The sequence below is a fragment of the Hyla sarda genome, chromosome 7 (assembly GCF_029499605.1).
Source record: "Hyla sarda isolate aHylSar1 chromosome 7, aHylSar1.hap1, whole genome shotgun sequence".
NCBI lineage: Eukaryota > Metazoa > Chordata > Amphibia > Anura > Hylidae > Hyla > Hyla sarda.
In genome coordinates, this window is record NC_079195.1 from 94,748,871 (window position 1) to 94,769,893 (window position 21,023).

The 21,023-nt window shown below is 46.3% G+C and overlaps 1 protein-coding gene across 1 annotated transcript in view; it reads right to left on the reverse strand.

The window, feature by feature from the left end:
* LOC130282117 (neutral ceramidase-like) overlaps positions 1 to 21,023 on the reverse strand; it is a 348,583-nt gene that overhangs the window by 319,381 nt on the left and 8,179 nt on the right. The window contains exons 3-4 of the mRNA XM_056530030.1: positions 17,530 to 17,626; positions 10,642 to 10,716 (exon numbers count right to left, since the gene is read on the reverse strand). The gene's annotated coding sequence lies outside the window, so the exon portion shown is untranslated. The remainder of the gene's footprint in view (positions 1 to 10,641; positions 10,717 to 17,529; positions 17,627 to 21,023) is intronic.

The following is a 21,023-nucleotide window of genomic DNA, read 5'->3' on the forward strand; positions in this document are numbered from 1 at the left end:
GGGTTAATGTTAAGAAGGCACAGAAAGAAGGTTTAGATGAATGATGAAGAGGCACCAGCGTATGTATGATAAGGTAGTACAGCAGTGGGGGTGATAATTGTTGAGAGGCCCAGAAGAGCGGAGAGGAGATTGTTTGAATGAATCATGAGAAGGCACGGGCGAGGAGGGGGTGTTTAGGGTATGATAAGGGGGTACAGCAGTGTGTGTGGGGGGGTGATGAATGTTGAGGAGGTACAGCAGGGTGGGGTGGGTAGGTTGAGATGGTGTTTGGATGAATGATGAAGAGGCACGAGGGCACTGGGGTAATTGGGGTATGATGAGGGGGACATCAGTATGTGGCGGGGGGTGATAAATGTGTTAAGGAGGCACAGAGAGGGGATGATGAGGAGGCACAGGAGGAGGAGGTTGAGGTGTGATGAATGATGAGGGGTTAAAGCATGGGGTGGGATTCGATGAATGAGGAGGAGGAAAAGGAGGGGGTTTAAATGGTGAGGAGGCATAGCAGGTAGGGGGTGATAAATGATGAGGAGGCAGCACTGGGGGGGAAGATTGATGAATGATGAGGCACAGCAGTGGGAGGGTGATAAATGATAAGGAGGCCGAGGCACAGCAGTGGTGGGAGGTGAGGAATGAAGAGAAGGCCAAAGCACAGCAGTGGGGGTATGATGTATGATGAGGAGGCCGAGGCATAGCAGTGGTGGGGGGTGATGAAGGATGAGGAGACCGAGGCTCAGCAGTCGGAGATGGGGGGGGGGGGATGATAGTTCTTCTTTATATGGCTAAAAAAATGGCGCGGGGGACGGTGTGATGTTGGGGGTGACACTTCCGCACCGGGTGACACCAGCCCTAGCAACACCACTGCCTGAGACATGTCGGCAATCTTAGCCTGAACCAGGCCTGAGAAAGTGAGGCAGCAGGGAAGGGGGGAGGGGTTAATTAAATGGCATAGGAGTGTAGGGAGAGGAGATAGGGGGTTAATGAATTGGCAAAGCCAGGGGGGAGAAGGGGGGGGTAATGAATTGGCACAGGGGGGAGGGGGGTAAATTAAATGGCACAAGGGAAGGAGGGTGAGTTAATGAAATGGCACAGGGAGGGGGTTAATGAAATGGCTAAGGTAATGGGGGGGTTAATGAAAGGGCTGAGGGGAGGGAGGTTAATGAAATGCTTGAGGGGGGTTAATGAAATGACACCAGGGGATTGGGGAGGTAATTAAAATGGCACTGGCACATCACAGGGGGATCTGAGTGGGGTAATTAAAATGGCACAGGGGTGGGGGGATTGTGAATGAAATGGCACAGGGAGGTAATTAAAATTGCAAAGGGGAATCGGGGGTGCCACTTCAATTGCCAATCCCCTATTTGATCCCCCTCTGTGCCATTTCAGTTCCCAGTTCCCCACTCCCTTCTGATCCCCTGTGCTATTTCATCTCCCCCCCCCCCTCCCCCTTATCAGAAGGGGGGATATTAAATGGCACAGAGGGTATCAGAGGGGGGGAATTGAAATGGTACAAAAGAGGGAGGATTAAGAATTGAAATGACAAAGGGGGGATTAGCAATGGAGGGCAATGGAGTCTAACATGTTTGTCCCGCAGATGCTAAAGAGATGAAGTTTTGGCTGTAGGAAGACATCATGGCTGTCTGAGCCGGGTGGAGAAGAAAAGGAAAAAGGACGCTGCTGATCAGAAAACAGTGTGAGTCCCTAAATGTAATTATAATCACTTATATGATCTGTATACAGCTGTATATACCTCTATATAGTCCTGTATTTAACCACTTATATGGTATACAGATCTGTATGCAGCTGGTACACACCTCTATATGGTCCTGTATATAATCACTCATATGGGTATACAAAACCTGTGTACAGCTGGTATATACCTTTATTTGGTCACTGTATGGGGGGGTGAGGTAGTTGGGAAATCTTGGTTTGCATATAGTGGATTTTATTTAAAAATAGTATAATTGAATTATCCAGTCACTAGTCGCTTTGTGGTGTAATGGTCCTTGTGTGGCGGTATTATGTGTCCCTTATATAGGTGTAATATTGATAATATTTATCTTGGTAAACCGGTATTATCGGTATTGTTGGTCTCAGCATCCCTGATCTGGTCAGATTACAATAATGTAAGGTAATATTTGCTCCTTGTTTAGTGGTATCAATTGCTAATTGTATGGCTAGTATATTTAGGTATACAGTATTAGGTGTAAAAAAAAAACTGTCATACATATGATGACTAAATGTATATATATGTGTTTGATATATGTGTATATACGCATGTGTTTGTTTTTTTTGAGGGGGAGCTAGGCAGCATTTCATTCTTGGCTCAGGGCGGGAAATATGAAATTACAGTGCCGTACTTTCATATTTCTGTGAGCCGGCCAGCTCTCCTCCCCAGCCACCCACCCACCTCAGCCATCTACCCTCTAGCTGGTTCCACTACAACTCTCAGTATGTTCTCACTATAAGAGCATGCTGGGAGTTGTAGTCTTGCAACAGCTAGCCGGCACCACCCAGGTGGGGGAGTTTGGGGGGCAATTGTAAGTTGAGGGATCACTGTATAATGTATTGCCAAGCGTAAGATATGGTAAAATCTACTGCTTGGTTCCCTTTAACTGGTTAACGACCAAAGACATGCATACACTTCCTTGTGCCATTAATGGGGAATGACGCGGGCTCCCAACTCGAGCCCGAGTCATACCGGCTGGCCCCCAGCTGATTCTTGTATCTGAGGGCCAGCGTTAATAGCCGACATTGTGGCCGGCTTTTAACCCTTTAGATTGCCTCTGTCAAAGCAGACAGCAGCGTCTAAAGGTACCTTTAACTGCTCCCTGGTGGTCCAGTGGGGTGGCAGGACCAGGCTTCATCAATCGAGCGCAGAGCACACAGATTCATGTTGTTCTATGGAACCACATTGATCTGTATGAGTAATCAAATGATTCATCCTAAAAGTCCCCTAAGGGGACTAAGAAGATAAAAAAAACACACACATTAACCCCTTCCTTATTAAAAGTTTGAATCACCCCCTTTTCCCAAATTCCATATAAAATAATATATAAACATAATAAAAATAAACATATGTGGTATCCCCACATGCGTAAATATCCGAACTATAAAAATATAAGGCTAATTAAACCATACAGTCAATGGCGTATATGTAAAAACATTCTAAATTCCAAAATTGTGTCTTTTTGGTAATTTTGTATACCATAAAATTTTTATAAAAAGTGATCAAAAAGTCAGATCAAAACAATCATGGTATCAATAAAAACTTCAGATCATAGCGCAAAAAATGAGCCCTCATACCACCCCATATATGGAAAAATAAAAAAGTTATAGGGGTCAGAATAGGACAATTTTAAACAATACTAATTTTGGTGCATGTAGTTATAATTTTTGGTAAGTAGTAAAATAAAGAAAACCTATATAAATTGGGTATCATTGTAACCGTACGGGCCTATAGAATAAATATATGTTGTCAATGTTATCAAAAAGAGCACTGCGTAGAAACGGAATGCCCCAAAAGTTACAAAATTGTGTGTTTTTTTCCAATTTTGCCCCAAAAATATTTTTTTACAGAATTCACCGTAAATTTTGTGGTGAAATGATTGTTGTCATTACAAAGTATAATTGGTGGCGCAAAACATAAGCCCTCATATGAGTCTGTAGGTGCAAAATTGAAAGCGTTATAATTTTTAGAAGGTGATGAGGAAAAAATGAAAATGCAAAAATGGAAAAACCCGTGGTCCTTAACCCCTTAAGGACCAGGGGTTTTTCCGTTTTTTGCATTTTCGTTTTTTGCTCTTTGCCTTTAAAAAATCATAACTCTTTCAATTTTGCACCTAAAAATCCATATGATGGCTTATTTTTTGCACCACCAATTCTACTTTGTAATGACATCAGTCATTTTGCCCAAAAATCTACGGTGAAACGGAAAAAAAAAATCATTGTGCGACAAAATTGAAAAAAAAACGCTGTTTTGTACTTTTGGTGGCTTCCGTTTCTACGTAGTACATTTTTCGTTAAAAATGACACCTTATCTTTATTCTGTAGGTCCATAGGATTAAAATGATACCCTACTTATATAGGTTTGATTTTGTCGGACTTCTGGAAAAAATCATAACTACATGCAGGAAAATTAATACGTTTAAAATTGTCATCTTCTGACCCATATAACTTTTTTATTTTTCCGTGTATGGAGCGGTATGAGGGCTCATTTTTTGCGCCGTGATCTGAAGTTTTTAACGGTACCATTTTTGCATTGATAGGACTTATTGATAGGACTTATTGAAAAGTGACCAAAAATGCACTATTTTGGACTTTGGAATTTTTTTGCGTGCACGCCATTGACCGAGCGGTTTAATTAATTATATATTTTTATAATTCAGACATTTCCGCACGCGGTGATACCATATATGTTTAGTTTTATTTACACTGTGTTTTTTTTTTATTGGAAAAGGGGGGTGATTCAAACTTTTAATAGGGGAGGAGTTAAATGATCTTTATTCACTTTTTTTTCACTTTTTTTTTTGCAGTGTTATAGCACTGCACACACTGATCTTCATCATTGATCACTGGTTTCTCATAAGAAACCAGTGATCAACGATTCTGCCGCATGACTGCTCATGCCTGGATCTCAGGCACTGAGCAGTCATTCGGCGATCGGACAGCGAGGAGGCAGGTAGGGGCCCTCCCGCTGTCCTGTCAGCTGATCGGGATGCCGTGATTAGCTGCGGCTATCCCGAACAGCCCGACTGAGCTAGCCGGCAACTTTAGGTTTCGCTTTTAGCCGCGCGGCTCAGCTCTGAGCGCGCGGCTAAAGGGTTAATAGCACGCGGTGCCGCGATCGGCGCTGCTATTAGAGGCGCTTCACTATGACGCCGGGCCCGCCGTTATATCAGGAGAGCAGGACCATGGAGGTACCGGTACGTCCTTGGTCCTTAAGGGGTTAAGGGGTTATTGGTCATACATAAGTTCCAGCATAATGGTTAAAGGGGTACTCCGATGAAAAACTTTTTTTGTGAGCCACTCATAGCTCTCTGCGGAAAATATGAAGAGGTGTATGTATATGGCAGTGCAGCAGACCATAGAAGAGCGGCCACCCGCCCTCATCTATACATTATACAGGAGGATCGCAATGGACCCAGGGCAATCTGTCAATTAGTACAGGTACTACTACTCCCTTCATGGAACAGTGTGTTCCATGCTGGGAGTAGTAGTACTACCTAATAAATTAAAAAAAATAAAATAAAATGAGAAAAAAAAGTGAAATACACACACACACATTACATTTTTATTATTGTCGGCTACATTTTTAGTGCCCTGCCCGCACACACAAATTGATCCCTATTTAAAAATTAATAAAAATTTTGATTTGCTGGAAGTGTCTCCATCACTTTTTTGGAAAAGTACAAACATTTTAAAAAGAATAAAAACTGCCTACAAAAATGTCAAAGTTAAAACCCACATGGTGATTTCAGGGGAAAAAACGCCATAGACTCAACATTTTGCAATTTTGCAAAACTGCCAAGGAGCTGAAACAGAGTGGGAAAAAAAACGCCAAACTGAAAAACCCACAGCCCACAGCATTTTTTGGCCGATATAATGCCATGCAGCAGAAAAAACAAGTGGAATTCCAGCCTTACTATGTCACATACACTGAAGATATTTAGACATTTAGACATGCTTTTGCCTTTACATGTTTGCAACACTACAAATATGAATATACAATACTTCCACCCCACCTCTTTGTGTAATAGAATTGAATAGACAGTATATACTTGGTCAATTGTAAACATCAGCAATGTGTATAAATAATTAGATTTAAAACTATTTACATTAATATTTTGACACATTATATTTAATAGATCTAGTCCTCATTTGCAAGTCTAGAACTCAGATCTATTCTGATTAATATTTAGGATTTTTTTCTTACCTCTGCTGTGTCAACCTTGTCCTCATCCTCATCTCCTCCTATTTGTGCGCTTTCTCTTTTTAATAACCATGAGCAAACTCTTATGTATTCCTTAGTTTAGTTAAAGGGGTACTCCCGTGCCCTAGCCTTCTGAACATCCGATTCAGATAGCCTGGCGTAGTGGCAGCGGTCGTGATTTCATGGCCATGCCCCTCGCAATGTCATGCCACGCCCCTTGCAATGTCATGCCACGCCACTTCATTGATGTCTATGGGAGGGGGCGTGACAACCATCAAACCATCACGCCCCCTCCTATAGACATCATTGGAGGCGGTGTGGTGTGACGACATGCGGGGGCGTGGCCATGACGTTGAGGCTGTGCTCCAAGCCTTCTGAACCGGATGTTTAGAAGGCTGGGGCACAGGAGTACCCCTTTAAGTCTGTTCGGCTTTATTTCAGGGTTCTGACATTTTTTATGGTAGCAATAGCACTAGACACTAAGGAAGGCAAGAACCATCCATGATTGTCATAGACATGGTGGAGGAAAATTTCTCCATGACCCGCTATCAATTGGATAGATCCCTGAAACAACATTCCACATTAAATCCAGTATCGTCAAATAGTCAGGTGTAATACACAAATGTATGGTGCTGAACCACCTGAAAGTGTCCTCATAATTGTCTTATGTATTCCTGGTCTATACCTGGAGTAAAGGGAATCTGGCAGCTGTATTTGCTGAAAGCAAACTTTACTTTTTCTGGAGCTGATGGTGGTAGTCAAACTTATAAAAACGTCTTTGTTTTCATCAAGTGTCAAGGCGGCTGAGCCACTTGCTCTCCCCTCTCAGCTCCTCCTTGATTGACAAACAGGGCTCTGAACATCAGTCAAGGAATGCCTGGGAGGTGGGAGCAAGCGGGGAAGTGTGCAAGGCTGTGGCCCTTCAGCAGATTGGCACCGCCTCCTTGACACTTGGCTGAGAAATAGAAAAGTGGTTTATACATTTGGCAACTATTATCAACTCTAGAAAAGGTACAATTTTATCTATGCTATAGTGTCTGCAGTTCTTTGGAGCAAAAAGATATGATAAATTCCCTTTAAAGGGGTACACCGCCCCTTGACATCTTGTCCCCTATCCTAAGGATAGGAAAAAAGATGTCTGATCGCGGGGTCCGGCCACTGGGACCCGCCTGCAATCTCCGGGCCAGCACTGTGCTGTTCTATGTATTAGTCATCACGCGCCTTCCCATAGACCTGAATGGAGGGGGCATGGTGACATCAAGAACACGGAAGCCCCAAGCTTCTGTGTTCAGATTTCAATGGTGCCAGCCCAGGAATCGCGGGGGAATAAAATTTCAGTGGCGTTGCCAGGGGTGGACAGGGGGGGGGGGGGGTTGGGGAGCTGCAGACCACACCGAGTGACAACCTCTGGTAGGGTGACACCTTGACCCAGGTGTGTCCGACCGTCCCTGTGAGTGGCTGTTCTTGGGAGCTCAATCTACAGCGAAGAGTGCTTACAGACACAGCCAGTGACCGGGATGGTCGGAGTTCTGTGGAGTTTTCCTGTATAGTTCTTGTGGGGGACTTACTCAGCTCCTCTTCCTCCTCTGCTGATCGGGAGCTTTCCCTGCACTGCATGGGTCACGTGACATCACAACATCACTTCACCTCTGCAAGAAGGAAGAGCTGCTGATCAGTACGGAGGATACAGGAGCTCAGCAGTGCAGAGAGCCTTCTGAGGCAGGTAAACAGGGGGCAGGCACCATCCCTGCTCAACCCCCCCTCCCCCCAGCACCATCACTGGTAAACACTGATAAAGATAGAGAGATAGATAGATAGATGGATCAGTGTTTTGTGGTGGCCCAGTACAGGAGATTTTTAGCCCATACCCTTGCTGCCCTGTCAGACAGCCTCCTCCAGTGTCCCCTGGGCCCCTTGCACCCAGGGGCGGACTGACAACACTCAGGGCCCCCGGACCAAATAAAGCAAGGGCCCCAGTCGGCCACTGGCCACACCTCTGCCCCACCCCTATTCTACCCAAATCCCTCCTCATGCACCACTTCTACATACAAAATAAAATGAAATATATATAATGTAGGTAAGGTAATTTTCCATGACCAAGAATACCTGTATATAAGGAGTAGAGATGAGCGAACTTACAGAAAATTCGATTCGTCACGAACTTCTCGGCTCGGCAGTTGATGACTTATCCTGCGTAAATTAGTTCAGCCTTCAGGTGCTCCGGTGGGCTGGAAAAGGTGGATACATTCCTAGGAAAGAGTCTCCTAGGAATGTATCCACCTTTTCCAGCCCACCGGAGCACCTGAAAGCTGAACTAATTTATGCAGGAAAAGTCATCAACTGCCGAGCCGAGAAGTTCGTGACAAATCGAATTTACTGTAAGTTCACTCATCTCTAATAAGGAGTAAATATATACCACTACACAATAACTGGATAATACCAACATACAGTACTGAATTAAACCACTATACACACCAGTATTCCCCCCATACAGTTCCCAAATAGCGGTAGATACCAGTTGTACATAGGATCTGTATACCATATAAGTGATTATATACAGGGCCATATAGAGATAGACACCAGCTGTACACAGGATGTGTATACCAAATAAATTATTACAGTTACATTTGAGGACTCACAATCAACATTTTTTCTGATCAGTGTCATCCTTTTTCGTTTTCTTCTCTGTCCGCATTAGACCGCCATGTCGACTTCTTCAAGCCAAAACATATGTAAGACAAACATGTTACACTCTGCATCTTAACAGTCCCTCCCCTCCTCTACACAATCTCCCCTTCTATAGGCCTCGAACTGTTATAATGCCCTCCCGCACAGTAAAAGGGCAGGTAGGTAGGTAGCCAGGTAGGTATGTAAGTATATGTATAATTAGGTAACCTGGTATATAAGTATCCAGGTAACTAGCTAGATAGTTTGTCATTACATCATTTATTGTACCATAAAATGTATGGCGAAAGCAAATATTGTAGCAATATTTGTGGTCGAATTCTCTTTTAAAAACAACACAGTTTGCACATTTTGGAGGGGTTTGTTACTACATAAAAATGACACATTGGCCCAGATTTATCAAACTGTGTTAGAGAAAAAGTGGAGTGATTTTCCCACAGCAACCAATCACAGCTCAGCTTTCACTTTACCAGAGCTCCTTAGCTAAGCTGTGATTGGTTGCTGTGGAAAAATTCCTCTATTTTTTCTTTCACACAGGTTGATAAATCTGGGCCATTATCTTTATGATAATAATAGTTTATTATTACAACGATACTCACATAATATAGGTTTTGTATTATTTTACTACTTTTAAAAACGTATAGCTTTTTGTAGGAAAATGTGTATGTTTAAAATCATCCTCTTACCCCTATAACCAGTGGAGTAGCTATAGAGGTCGCAGAGGTCGCCATTGCGACCGGGCCCCATAGCAAGGGGCGCCCGCAGGGCCCCTCTGCCACTCACTATACTACCGCCGCAGGTCAGGCCCTCAGGCACAGTCCGAGGTCCCGGGCCTGAATGGGAGGCTTGTCACTGCTAGCACCAGGCCCGGTGCTAGCCTGAAATTTCATCCCCCAGAGCAAGCCTGAAATCCCACCCCCCAGAGCTAGCACGAAATCCCACCCTCCCAGAGCAAGCCTGAAATCCTGACCCCAGCACATGCATGCACGCACCGTCGGCTCCCTCGCTGCCAGCGCAGAGCTATCTCCGCTGGGACCCAATCATAGGCCTCAGTGCTGATCCTCTTGGTGGCGGCCGAAGGTAAGGACGCGGTGGAGCGGCAGCGAATGGGTGACTTTGTGGTCCGGAGGTGCGGGGAGTTGGACGTGGAGGGTTAATAGAATTTGTGGTCCGGAGGAGTGTGGGGGGGGGGGGGAAGTGCTAGTGGGGGCTGAGTGTTATTGAATCTGTGGTCCGGGGGGGAGATTACGTTCAGCCATCCTAAGTAATAAATTACGGTATCTGATTTTTTATGAGGTGATCATGATGTATGAATGATGTGTGTATATACTGTATGTATGATGTATGAATGATGTGTGTGTATGTACTGTATGATGTATGAGTGATGTGTGTGTATGTACTGTATGTATGATGTAGGAATTTCCAGGGACGTGCACAGACATTTTGAAGGGCAGGGGCTGAAGTAAAAAAAGAGGGCACTTTTCATAATTTAAAAAACATCTGCCAGACTTAATGGGCAGATATGCTGCGGCCCAGGGAAACAGTGGACTCCCACCGGGCCTACTCGACATTCCTATCCCCCATAAAAGTTGTTATTTTTGTAAAATCGAGTCAAGAACAGTTTCTATGAAGGTCTGCCATGTGTATATACACTTTGGCTGTGCTGTCAGTCTTATTTACAGAAAACATGTGACAGCTGCACTAAAGTATACTGTATTATAGAGGAGATTTATCAAAACCTGTGCAGAGAAAGAGCGGTGCAGTTGTCCATAGCAACCAATCAGATTGTTTTGCAGAGGGTTTTTCCTCTGCAAAGGTTTTAATAAATCTCCCCCTATATGCCCCCACCTGAGCTCTATATGAAAGAAAGTGCACTGTAGCCGGCCTCACCCAGCACCCATCCCCAATCACCCAGCACCCATCCCCAATCACCCATCCCCAATCACCCAGCACCCATCACCCATCCCCAATCACCCATCCCCAATCACCCAGCACCCAGCACCCATCACCCAGCACCCAGCACCCACCTTATGCAGAAATCTCCACACAGCTCTGGTTCTTACACTGAAGAGATGGACACCACACTAATATATGCTTACATGCTACAATATACAAGAGTTGGAGAAAAAAAAGAATTATAAATATACAAAGACGAAAGGCATAGCACAGCATACAGGATGGAGGCAGGGAAGCTCCGCCTCCATTGAGCACAAGACTGACTTTGTATACTAGCAATGTGGGGCAATACCTAGAAAACGTCTGGTCCACATTTAGTAAGTATAACATTATCTTTCTCCTGTTCTCCTGCACTGTAACCTAGGGTATTGGGTTTAGTGCGAGTAAACAGCCTGTCAGTTTCCCTTTAATTATATACCTTACCCCCCTTAATTCCCTATATACTGTGCCACCATTCATCTATTAATTCCCTATATACTGTGCCACCATTAATGAACTATATACTGTGCCACCATTAATGAACTATATACTGTGCCACTATTATTTAACTATACTGTGCCACTACTAAGGGTGCGTTCACACGTGTGTATTTTCTGCTGCAGATCTGCTGCAGATTTGCTTTAGCAGATGTCTCTTCCCATTGTCAATGAGCAGCAAAATCTGCAGCAGATCTGCAGCTAAAATAGGCACATGTGAACGCACCCTAAGGATCTATACACAGTGCAAGCATACATAAAAAATATAATGTTCCAATATAATGAAATATATACTGTGCTTCCATAAATTCCCTATATACTGTGCTTACATTCCTCCAATAATTCCCTAATAATGTGCTTCATACAAAAAATACAAGCACATAAAGGCACATACAGTACATAGGTAATATACACACATACAAAGAGACACTTTGACACATACATACACCATGGAATATATACTAAAAGATATAGCCAATAGGCACATCATACATACAGTTACACACATACAATCACTCACAGATAGATAGATATATATATATATATATATATATATATATATATACACACACACACACACACATACATACATAGATTCACTTGCTCATATATATATACACACACACATACATACATAGATTCACTTGCTCATATACCGTATATACTCGAGTATAAGCCGACCCGAGTATAAGCCGAGACCTCTAATTTCAACCCAAAATCCCAGGAAAAGTTATTGACTCGAGTATAAGCCTAGGGTGGGAAATACATCATCCCCCCTGTCATCATCCAGACCCGTCATTAACCCCTTAAGGACGCAGGATGTACTCAAACGGCCCCTTTTCCGAGTCCTTAAGGACTCAGGACGTTTGAGTACGTCCTGTCAAATCCCGGCCCCCCGCCGCTAGCTGGAGGGGAGCCGGTGCCCGATGCCTGCTGAAATCATTCAGCAGGCATCGGGGCATATCGCCCAGGGGGTCATTATGCCCCCCCATGTCGGCGATGGCCGCAGATCGCTGGACAATTCAGTCCAGCGATCTGCGGCAGATTCCGGGTCAATCGGGTCTCCGACAGCCCCGAACAGCCAGAGCCTGCAGGGGTGAGGTGGCACTGGTGCCACCTCACGATTGCCCTGATTCGTCGGACGATTTCCCGGCCGACCAATCAGGGCGCCTGCTGCGGGTGTCACTCTCGCAACCCGCTCCGCCCCTTTTCCGGAGGACGTGAGCGGGTGCGGGACGTGCACCCCAGGTGCTGGGGACCCCGATCCCCGGCGTCAATGTTGGGATCGGGGCCCCAGGAGCGACGGCCGCGGCGGCGACGACGAGGGACTGACCTCATGCGGCTGGATCGTTGGAGGTGAGTGACAGCCTCCTGCTGTTGCTTAGCAACAGCTCCCAGCATGCAAAAAGGGCATGCTGGGAGCTGTAGTTATGCAACAGCAGGAGGCAGACCACCACAAATCCCAGCATGCCCTTATGGGCATGCTGGGACTGGTAGTTTTGCAACAGCTGGAGGCACATTTTTTCTATGGAAAAGTGTACCTTCAGCTGTTGTGTAACTACAACTCCCAGCTTGCACAAACAGCTAAAGTGCATGCTGGGAGTTGTAGTGGTGCATCTGGTGGTTGCATAACTACAACTCCCAGCATGCCCGTTGGCTGTCGGTGACTGCTGGGAGTTGTAGTTTTGCAACAGCTGAAGGCACACTGAGTTATGTAGCAAACCAGTGTGTCTCCAGCTGTTGCATAACTACAGTCCCCAGCATCCCCAGCCAAAGTAGTATGCCTCCAGCTGTTGCATAACTACAAGACCCAGCATGCCCTTCCGCTGTCCGTACATGCTGGGGGTTGTAGCTTTTGCAACAGCTGAAGGCACACTGGTTGCAAAACACTGAGTTTGTTACCAAACTCGGTGTTTCACAACCAGTGTGCCTCCAGCTGTTGCGAAACTACAACTCCCAGCATGCACTGATAGACTGTACATGCTGGGAGTTGTAGTTTTGCAACAGCTGGATGATTCTCCCCCCCCCCCCAATGTGAACGTACAGGGTACACTCACATGGGCGGAGGATTACAGTAAGTATCCGGCTGCAAGTTTGAGCTGCAGCAAATTTTCTGCCGCAGCTCAAACTGCCAGCAAGAAACTACTGTGAACCCCCCGCCCGTGCGACTGTACCCTAAAAACACTACACTAACACCCAATAAAAAGTAAAAAAACACTATGTATACACATACCCCTATACAACCCCCCTCCCCAATAAAAATGAAAAACGTCTGGTACGCCACTGTTTCCAAAACGGAGCCTCCAGCGGTTGCAAAACTACAGCTCTCAGCATGCACTGATAGACCGTACATGCTGGGAGTTGTAGTTTTGCAACAGCTGGATGTTCCACCCCCCCAATGTGAACGTACAGGGTACACTCACATGGGCGGAGGATTACAGTAAGTATCCGGCTGCAAGTTTGAGCTGCAGCTAATTTTCTGCCGCAGCTCAAACTGCCAGCGAGAAACTACTGTGAACCCCCGCCCGTGTGACTGTACCCTAAAAACACTACACTACACTAACACACAATAAAATAAAAAGTAAAAAACACTACATATACACATACCCCTACACAGCCCCCCTCCCCAATAAAAATGAAAAACGTCTGGTACGCCACTTTTCCAAAACGGAGCCTCCAGCTGTTGCAAAACAACTACTCCCAGTATTGCCAGATAGCCACAGACTGTCTAGGTATGCTGGGAGTTTTACAACAGCTGGAGGCACCCTGTTTGGGAATCACTGGCGTAGAATACCCCTATGTCCACCCCTATGCATGTCCCTAATTTAGGCCTCAAATGCGCATGGCGCTCTCACTTTGGAGCCCTGTCGTATTTCAAGGCAACAGTTTAGGGTCACATATGGGGTATCGCCGTACTCGGGAGAAATTGTGTTACAAATTTTGGGGGGTATTTTCTGCTTTTACCATTTTAAAAAATGTAAAATTTTTGGGAAAAGAGGCATTTTAGGTAAAAAAATATTTTTTTTTACATATGCAAAAGTCGTGAAACACCTGTAGGGTATTAAGGTTCACTTAACCCCTTGTTACGTTCCCCGAGGGGTCTAGTTTCCAAAATGGTATGCCATGTGTTTTTTTTTTTTTGCTGTTCTGGCACCATGGGGGCTTCCTAAATGCGGCATGCCCCCAGAGCAAAATTTGTTTTCAAAAAGCCAAATGTGACTCCTTCTCTTCTGAGACCTGTAGTGCGCCAGCAGAGCACTTTTCACCCCCATATGGGGTGTTTTCTGAATCGGGAGAAATTGGGCTTCAAATTTTGGGGGGTATTTTATGCTTTAACCCTTTGTAAAAATGTAAATTTTTTGGGAAACCAAGCATTTTAGGTAAATTTATTTTTTTATTTTTTAGATATGCAAAAGTTGTGAAACCCCTGTGGGGTATTAAGGTTCACTTTACCCCTTGTTACGTTCCCCAAGGGGTCTAGTTTCCAAAATGGTATGCCATGTGGGTTTTTTTTTTTTGCTATCCTGGCACCATAGGGGCTTCCTAAATGCGGCATGCCCCCAGAGCAAAATTTCCTTCAAAAAAGCCAAATGTGACTCCTTCTCTTCTGAGACCTGTAGTGCGCCAGCAGAGCACTTTTCACCCCCATATGGGGTGTTTTCTGAATCGGGAGAAATTGGGCTTCAAATTTTGGGGGGTATTTTCTGCTATTACCCTTTTTAAAAATGTTAAACTTTTGGGAAACCAAGCATTTTAGGGAAATTTTTTTTTTTTTTTTTTTACATATGCAAAAGTCGTGAATCACCTGTAGGGTATTAAGGTTCACTTTACCCCTTGTTATGTTACCCGAGGGGTCTAGTTTCCAAAATGGTATGCCATGTGGGGTTTTTTGCTGTTCTGGCACCATAGGGGCTTCCTAAATGTGACATGCCCCCCAAAAACCATTTGTCGCTCCTTCCCTTCTGAGCCCTCTACTGCGCCCGCCGAACAATTAACATAGACATATGAGGTATGTGCTTACTCGAGAGAAATTGGGTTTCAAATACAAGTAAAAATTTTCTCCTTTTTACCCCTTGCAAAAATTCAAAAATTGGGTCTACAAAAACATGCGAGTGTAAAAAATGAAGATTGTGAATTTTCTCTTTCACTTTGCTGCTATTCCTGTGAAACACCTAAAGGGTTAAAACGCTGACTGAATGTCATTTTGAATACTTTGGGGGGTGCAATTTTTTTAATGGGGTCTTTTATGGGGTATTTCTAATATGAAGACCCTTCAAATCCACTTCAAACCTGAACTGGTCCCTGAAAAAAAGCGAGTTTCAAAATTTTGTGAAAAATTGGAAAATTGCTGCTGAACTTTGAAGCCCTCTGGTGTCTTCCAAAAGTAAAAACTTGTCAATTTTATGATGCAAACATAAAGTAGACATATTGTATATGTGAATAAAAAAAAAATATTTGGAATATCCATTTTCCTTACAAGCAGAGAGCTTCAAAGTTAGAAAAATGCAAAATTTTCAAATTTTTCATAAAATTTTGGGATTTTTCACCAAGAAAGGATGCAAGTTACCAACAAATTTTACCACTATGTTAAAGTAGAATATGTCACGAAAAAACAATCTCGGAATCAGATTGATAACTAAAAGCATCCCAGAGTTATTAATGTTTAAAGTGACAGTGGTCAGAATTGCAAAAAATGGCTGAGTCCTTAAGGTGAAAAAGGGCTCAGTCCTTAAGGGGTTAACATCCTCATCATCATCACCGCCTGTCATCATCCAGACCCTTATCATCATCACCTGTCATCATCCCCTTGTCATCATCCCACACCCCCCCCCTTCATCATCCCCTTGTCATCATCCCACACATCCCCCCTTCATCATCCCCTTGTCATCATCCCCACCCCCCTTCATCATCCCCTTGTCATCATCCCACACCCCCCCTTCATCATCCCCTTGTAATCATCCCCACCCCCCTTCATCATCCCCTTGTCATCATCCCCACCCCCCTTCATCATCCCACACCCCCCCTTCATCATCCTCTTGTCATCATCCCCACCCCCCTTTATCATCCTCTTCTCATCATCCGCCCTCAGTGGTCTTCAACCTGCGGACCTCCAGAGGTTTCAAAACTACAACTCCCAGCAAGCCCGGGCAGCCATCGGCTGTCCGGGCTTGCTGGGAGTTGTAGTTTTGAAACCTCTGGAGGTCCGCAGGTTGAAGACCACTGCGGCCTTCAACATCATCCAGCCCCCTCTCACCCCCCTTTAGTTCTGTACAGTACTCACCTCCGCTCGGCGCTGGTCCGGTGCTGCAGGACTGTCCGGAGAGGAGGTGGTCCGGTGGGATAGTGGTTCCAGGCTGCTATCTTCACTGGGGGCGCCTCTTCTCCGCGCTGCGGGCCCGGAATAGAGGCGTTGCCTTGACAATGACGCAGAAGTACGTTGGCAATGAACGTACCTCTGCGTCGTTGTCAAGGCAACGTGACTATTCTGGGGCCGGGCCCGAAGCGCTTAGAAGAGGCCTCCCCGGTGAAGATAGCAGCCTGGAACCACTATCCCACCGGACCACCTCCTCTCCGGACAGTCCTGCAGCACCGGACCAGCGCCAAGCGGAGGTGAGTACTGTACAGAACTAAAGGGGGGTGAGAGGGGGCTGGATGATGTCGAAGGCCGCAGTGGTCTTCAACCTGCGGACCTCCGGAGGTTTCAAAACTACAACTCCCAGCAAGCCCGGACAGCCGATGGCTGCCCGGGCTTGCTGGGAGTTGTAGTTTTGAAACCTCTGGAGGTCCCCAGGTTGAAGACCACTGCGGGTGGAGAGTTCACTCGAGTATAAGCCGAGGGGGGTGTTTTCAGCACGAAAAATCGTGCTGAAAAACTCGGCTTATACTCGAGTATATACGGTATATACACACATACATAGATTCAGTTGCTCATATATATATATATATATATATATATATATATACACATACATACATTACATACACATATACATAGATTCACTTACTCATATATATATACACACACACACATACATACACACATATACATAGATTCACTTGCTCATATATATACACACACATACAACATAGATTCAATTGCTCATATATATACACACATACATAGATTCACTTGCTCATATATATATAAATATATATATATATATATATATATATATATATACACACACATACATACATACATAGATTCACTTGCTCATATATACACACACACACACACACATACATACATACACATATACATAGATTCACTTGCTCACATATATAGGCACATACATAGAGATGGACACAAACACACACATATACACCTCACACTGACATACAGTCACTCAATATATACACAGTCACTTACACTAAGGCCCCAGCCATCCCTCTCTGCACAGGCACATACATAGAGATACACATATATGTATACATACACACACACTGACATACAATCACTCACATATATTTACAGTTACTTACAGTAAGGGCTGCATAGACTGAAGTCTGTGTCCGGACATGCTGTGGGCGGGGCTTCTCTCTGCCTCCCCTGCTCCTGTCTCCTCCGTGTGGAGAGAAGCTGAGAAATGGCAGATAATGACAGGGTAAGTGGCGCCCCCTTGCTGCAGGGAGGGCACAGCACCCTCCATTAAACCACATACAAATCTCCCAGCAATGGATCCTTTTTACTTCACCTGTCACCCTGAGTCTGCAGCTCCTTTTGTGAGGGCACTAGAGGGGCAGGTGAGGAAAAGGGCAGGGGCTCCAGCCCCCTTTCACTCCTATGTGTGCACGTCCCTGGTAGGAATGGTATGAATGATGTGTGTGTACAGTGGTGTTGCTAGGGTTGGTGTCACCCGGTGCGGTAGAAAATGGTGTCACCCCATACCTACCCCCTCCCCCCAGTAAGTTTTTAGCCTGTTGTGACAGACACCACTGTTGTAGCGCATTGTGAGAAATTCCAGTATAATAATCAGATATACCAGTTGCCACAGAATTGGAAAGTGTTAAAGAAGTTTTCACCATTTAAATATACAGCTCCCAGAATTACTTAAAGGGGTACTCCACTGGAAAACATTTACTTTTATATCAACTGGTGCCAGAAAGTTAAACAGATTTTTAAATTACTTCTATTTAAAATCTTAATCCTTACAGTACTTATAAGCTGCTGTATGCTCCACAAGAAGTTGTGTAGTTCTTTCCAGTCTGACCACAGTGCTATTTGCTGACACATCTGTCAATGTCAGGAACTGTCCAGAGCAGGATAGGTTTGCTATGGGGATTTGCTCCTACTATGGACAGTTCTTGACATGAACAGAGGTGTCAGCAGAGTGCACTTCCTGTAGTCCTGAGCAGTTTGGTGTGCAGCTCATTCGGGTGTGTCTCTTTGTGTGCTCCAGAGACTTCCAGCAGACCAGAGCAGGTGTTTCATCAGCCTCCCCAGGTGTGTGGCAGCCTCCTCGGGAGAGCCTCCCCGCATGGCGTCCCTGGCCTCCACCTCCCGTTCTTCAAGGCTGGCGGGGGGTGGAGAGCAAACAGCAACAGCCATTCCGGCCCGGGGTAGAAGATCTGGCAGAGTCTGCAGCAATGCAGGCTCTGCTCCCCCGGCAACAGGTACCAGCCAGAGATCTGGTGGACAAAAGGCGAGGAGGAGAAGTGTGGAGTTGTGGGTAGAGCGAGGGCCCAAGGAGTCCAGTGCCAACTACTGCTCCCGCCTGGCCGCGAGGTTTGCTGAGTATGATCGGTGCGGCAAGGATCTGAAGTTGGCCAGAGAAGATCTGCGAGGCGCTCAGAATCTGGTGAACACTGCACCAAAAAAGAACAGGCCAGAGTTAAGGAAAAAGATCGCAGCACTGAAAGCTGAGATTGTGCAGCTGGAGGAGAGGAGAGCAGAGATCTTGGAGGGGAGCGGTCTCTTTAAGGAAAAGCTTGAGAACGACAGCCGGTTTGCCGCCACGAAATCCCCAGGTAAGGTGGAGGTGGATGTTGGGGAGAGTAGTGGCGGTGAAGATAGCGAGGATGGTGGTGAAGCTGTAAAGGAGGAGGAGAAGGTGGAAGAAAGTGCACAAGTTGTGGAGATGGATGCTGTTCCTGTGGCTACTCCCTATGACACCAAAACACAGGACAGCTACATTGAGCCAGCACAGGTGGCACTACCAGCAAGCGATAGTGAGGAGGATGTGGAAAGTGAGGCTGGGGGATTGTTGAGGGCGATCATAATGCAGGAGTCCCCAGCCCACCTCCAGAATTTTACCTTTGGAGAAGATCAGTGTGAGGATGTGGTGGTGAAGCGAAAAGCTAAGAAACAAAAGATTCAGGAAACAGTACAATATGTGTTTGTTCCCTTCCAGCAGTCTGGGCCAGCTGCAAAGCTGGTTCAGGCTGCTGGGCCCCCCAGACTGCCAGACCCCGTTTCTGTGGTGGAACGGAGCCAGCATGGGGGGTACAGCATGGCGTCAGAAAAGGCAGAGGGCGCAATAGATGTGAAGCCCACCCATCTTGCCGGTAGGGAGGGGCAGGATGGGCTGATGGTGGGCAGTGGCGAGGCAAGCTATGCTGCCGTGTGCTCGGGGGGCGGTTCCCCGAGTGCTATGGGCATTACCGGCACTGCGGGGCACTCCCCTGTGAGGGGGGGGAGTGTCCGGGTGCCGGTGGAGGAGAGTGGTAGGTCTGTGTGCTCGGGGGGCGGTCCTCCGAGTACTGTGTATTCTGTGGGCGCTGCGGGGCACTCCTCTGTGAGGGGGGGGAGTGTCCGGGCGCCGGCATCATCCACAGAACCCGTGTGGTTGGGAAAAGTAGGTGCTGGCACTGTGGGAGGAGCTGGGGTGCGCCCGGAGGGGCAGCCCCAGACTCCGGAAGTGACTTCAGCTATGGAGCAGGAACTATCAGCATCGACCCCGGCAGCTAAGCCAGAAAAAAAGAGTGTAATAAAACCTGCAACACTACAAGTCCCAGCCAGCCCAGAAAATGTTAGTCAGGATAAGAGTGCTGGATGTGAGAATGCTGAGTGTGGAAGTGTTGTGGATGAGAGGAGTGTATGTGGGAGAGTCAGTGGAGTGAATGATGGTGGGGGTAGTAGTGATATGAATGGGAAGAAAGATGATGAGAGGAGTGGTGTGAATGGTGTTATTAGTGGTTCTGGGTTTGGTTCTGGGTCTGGTCCGGCTGCCCCCCCGGTAGTGACTGCTCCTAGGAGCTATGCCAATGTCGCTGCCGGGGGTTCAGGGGGGTCCCCGTCTCCGTCCGGCTCTGGAGGCCTCTTGCAACAGCGCCTCCTGGAGGCTCTACGCAGGGGTGACAGGTCGATACAGGTAGAGGGAAGGGGTGAGGTCGACCTGTCTTTCTGGATAGAGAGGCACGGTTTGGGGGCTTTTCGAGAGAGGAATGGGGAGGTGGTCTGGTCCCTCCCGACATCCGGGCAGGACAATAACCGTAGGAATGTGGTCCGTCTGATTTGGAGGGGCGAGGATGCGTGCCCACCTCGCGCAAAAGTGGTTGAGCTCCTCCTTCAGATGGAATTCAGGGCGAGCGACATCTTTGCCCTGATTCACCCCTATGGTTCGTCTGAGTTTGACGTCAGTTTCGTTTGGCCGGAGGGTCTTGAACTCTTCTGGTCGAACTACGAAGTGGCGAAGAACGAGCCCGGCTGGCGGGATTTCGCCGTAAAGGCGATTTCCCGTCAGAACTCTGTCAAGAAAGTGACCGTTTTGACCCGTAACGAGTCGCTTTCTTGTTATGACATCATGACCTGGCTCGGACGGTATGGGGATGTGACGGACATGCCCAAGAAAAACTTTGATGAGCACGGGATCTGGTCCGGGGCCTGGACGTTTTCCGTCAAACTCAAGCGTTCAGGGAGTACAGTTGCCCACATTCCGTCAGCCGCCTTCCTTGGACGTGATAGGATCCAGGTCTTCTACCAGGGGCAGCCTAAGGTCTGTCACAGGTGTGGCAGCCCCACCCACTTTAGCGCAGCC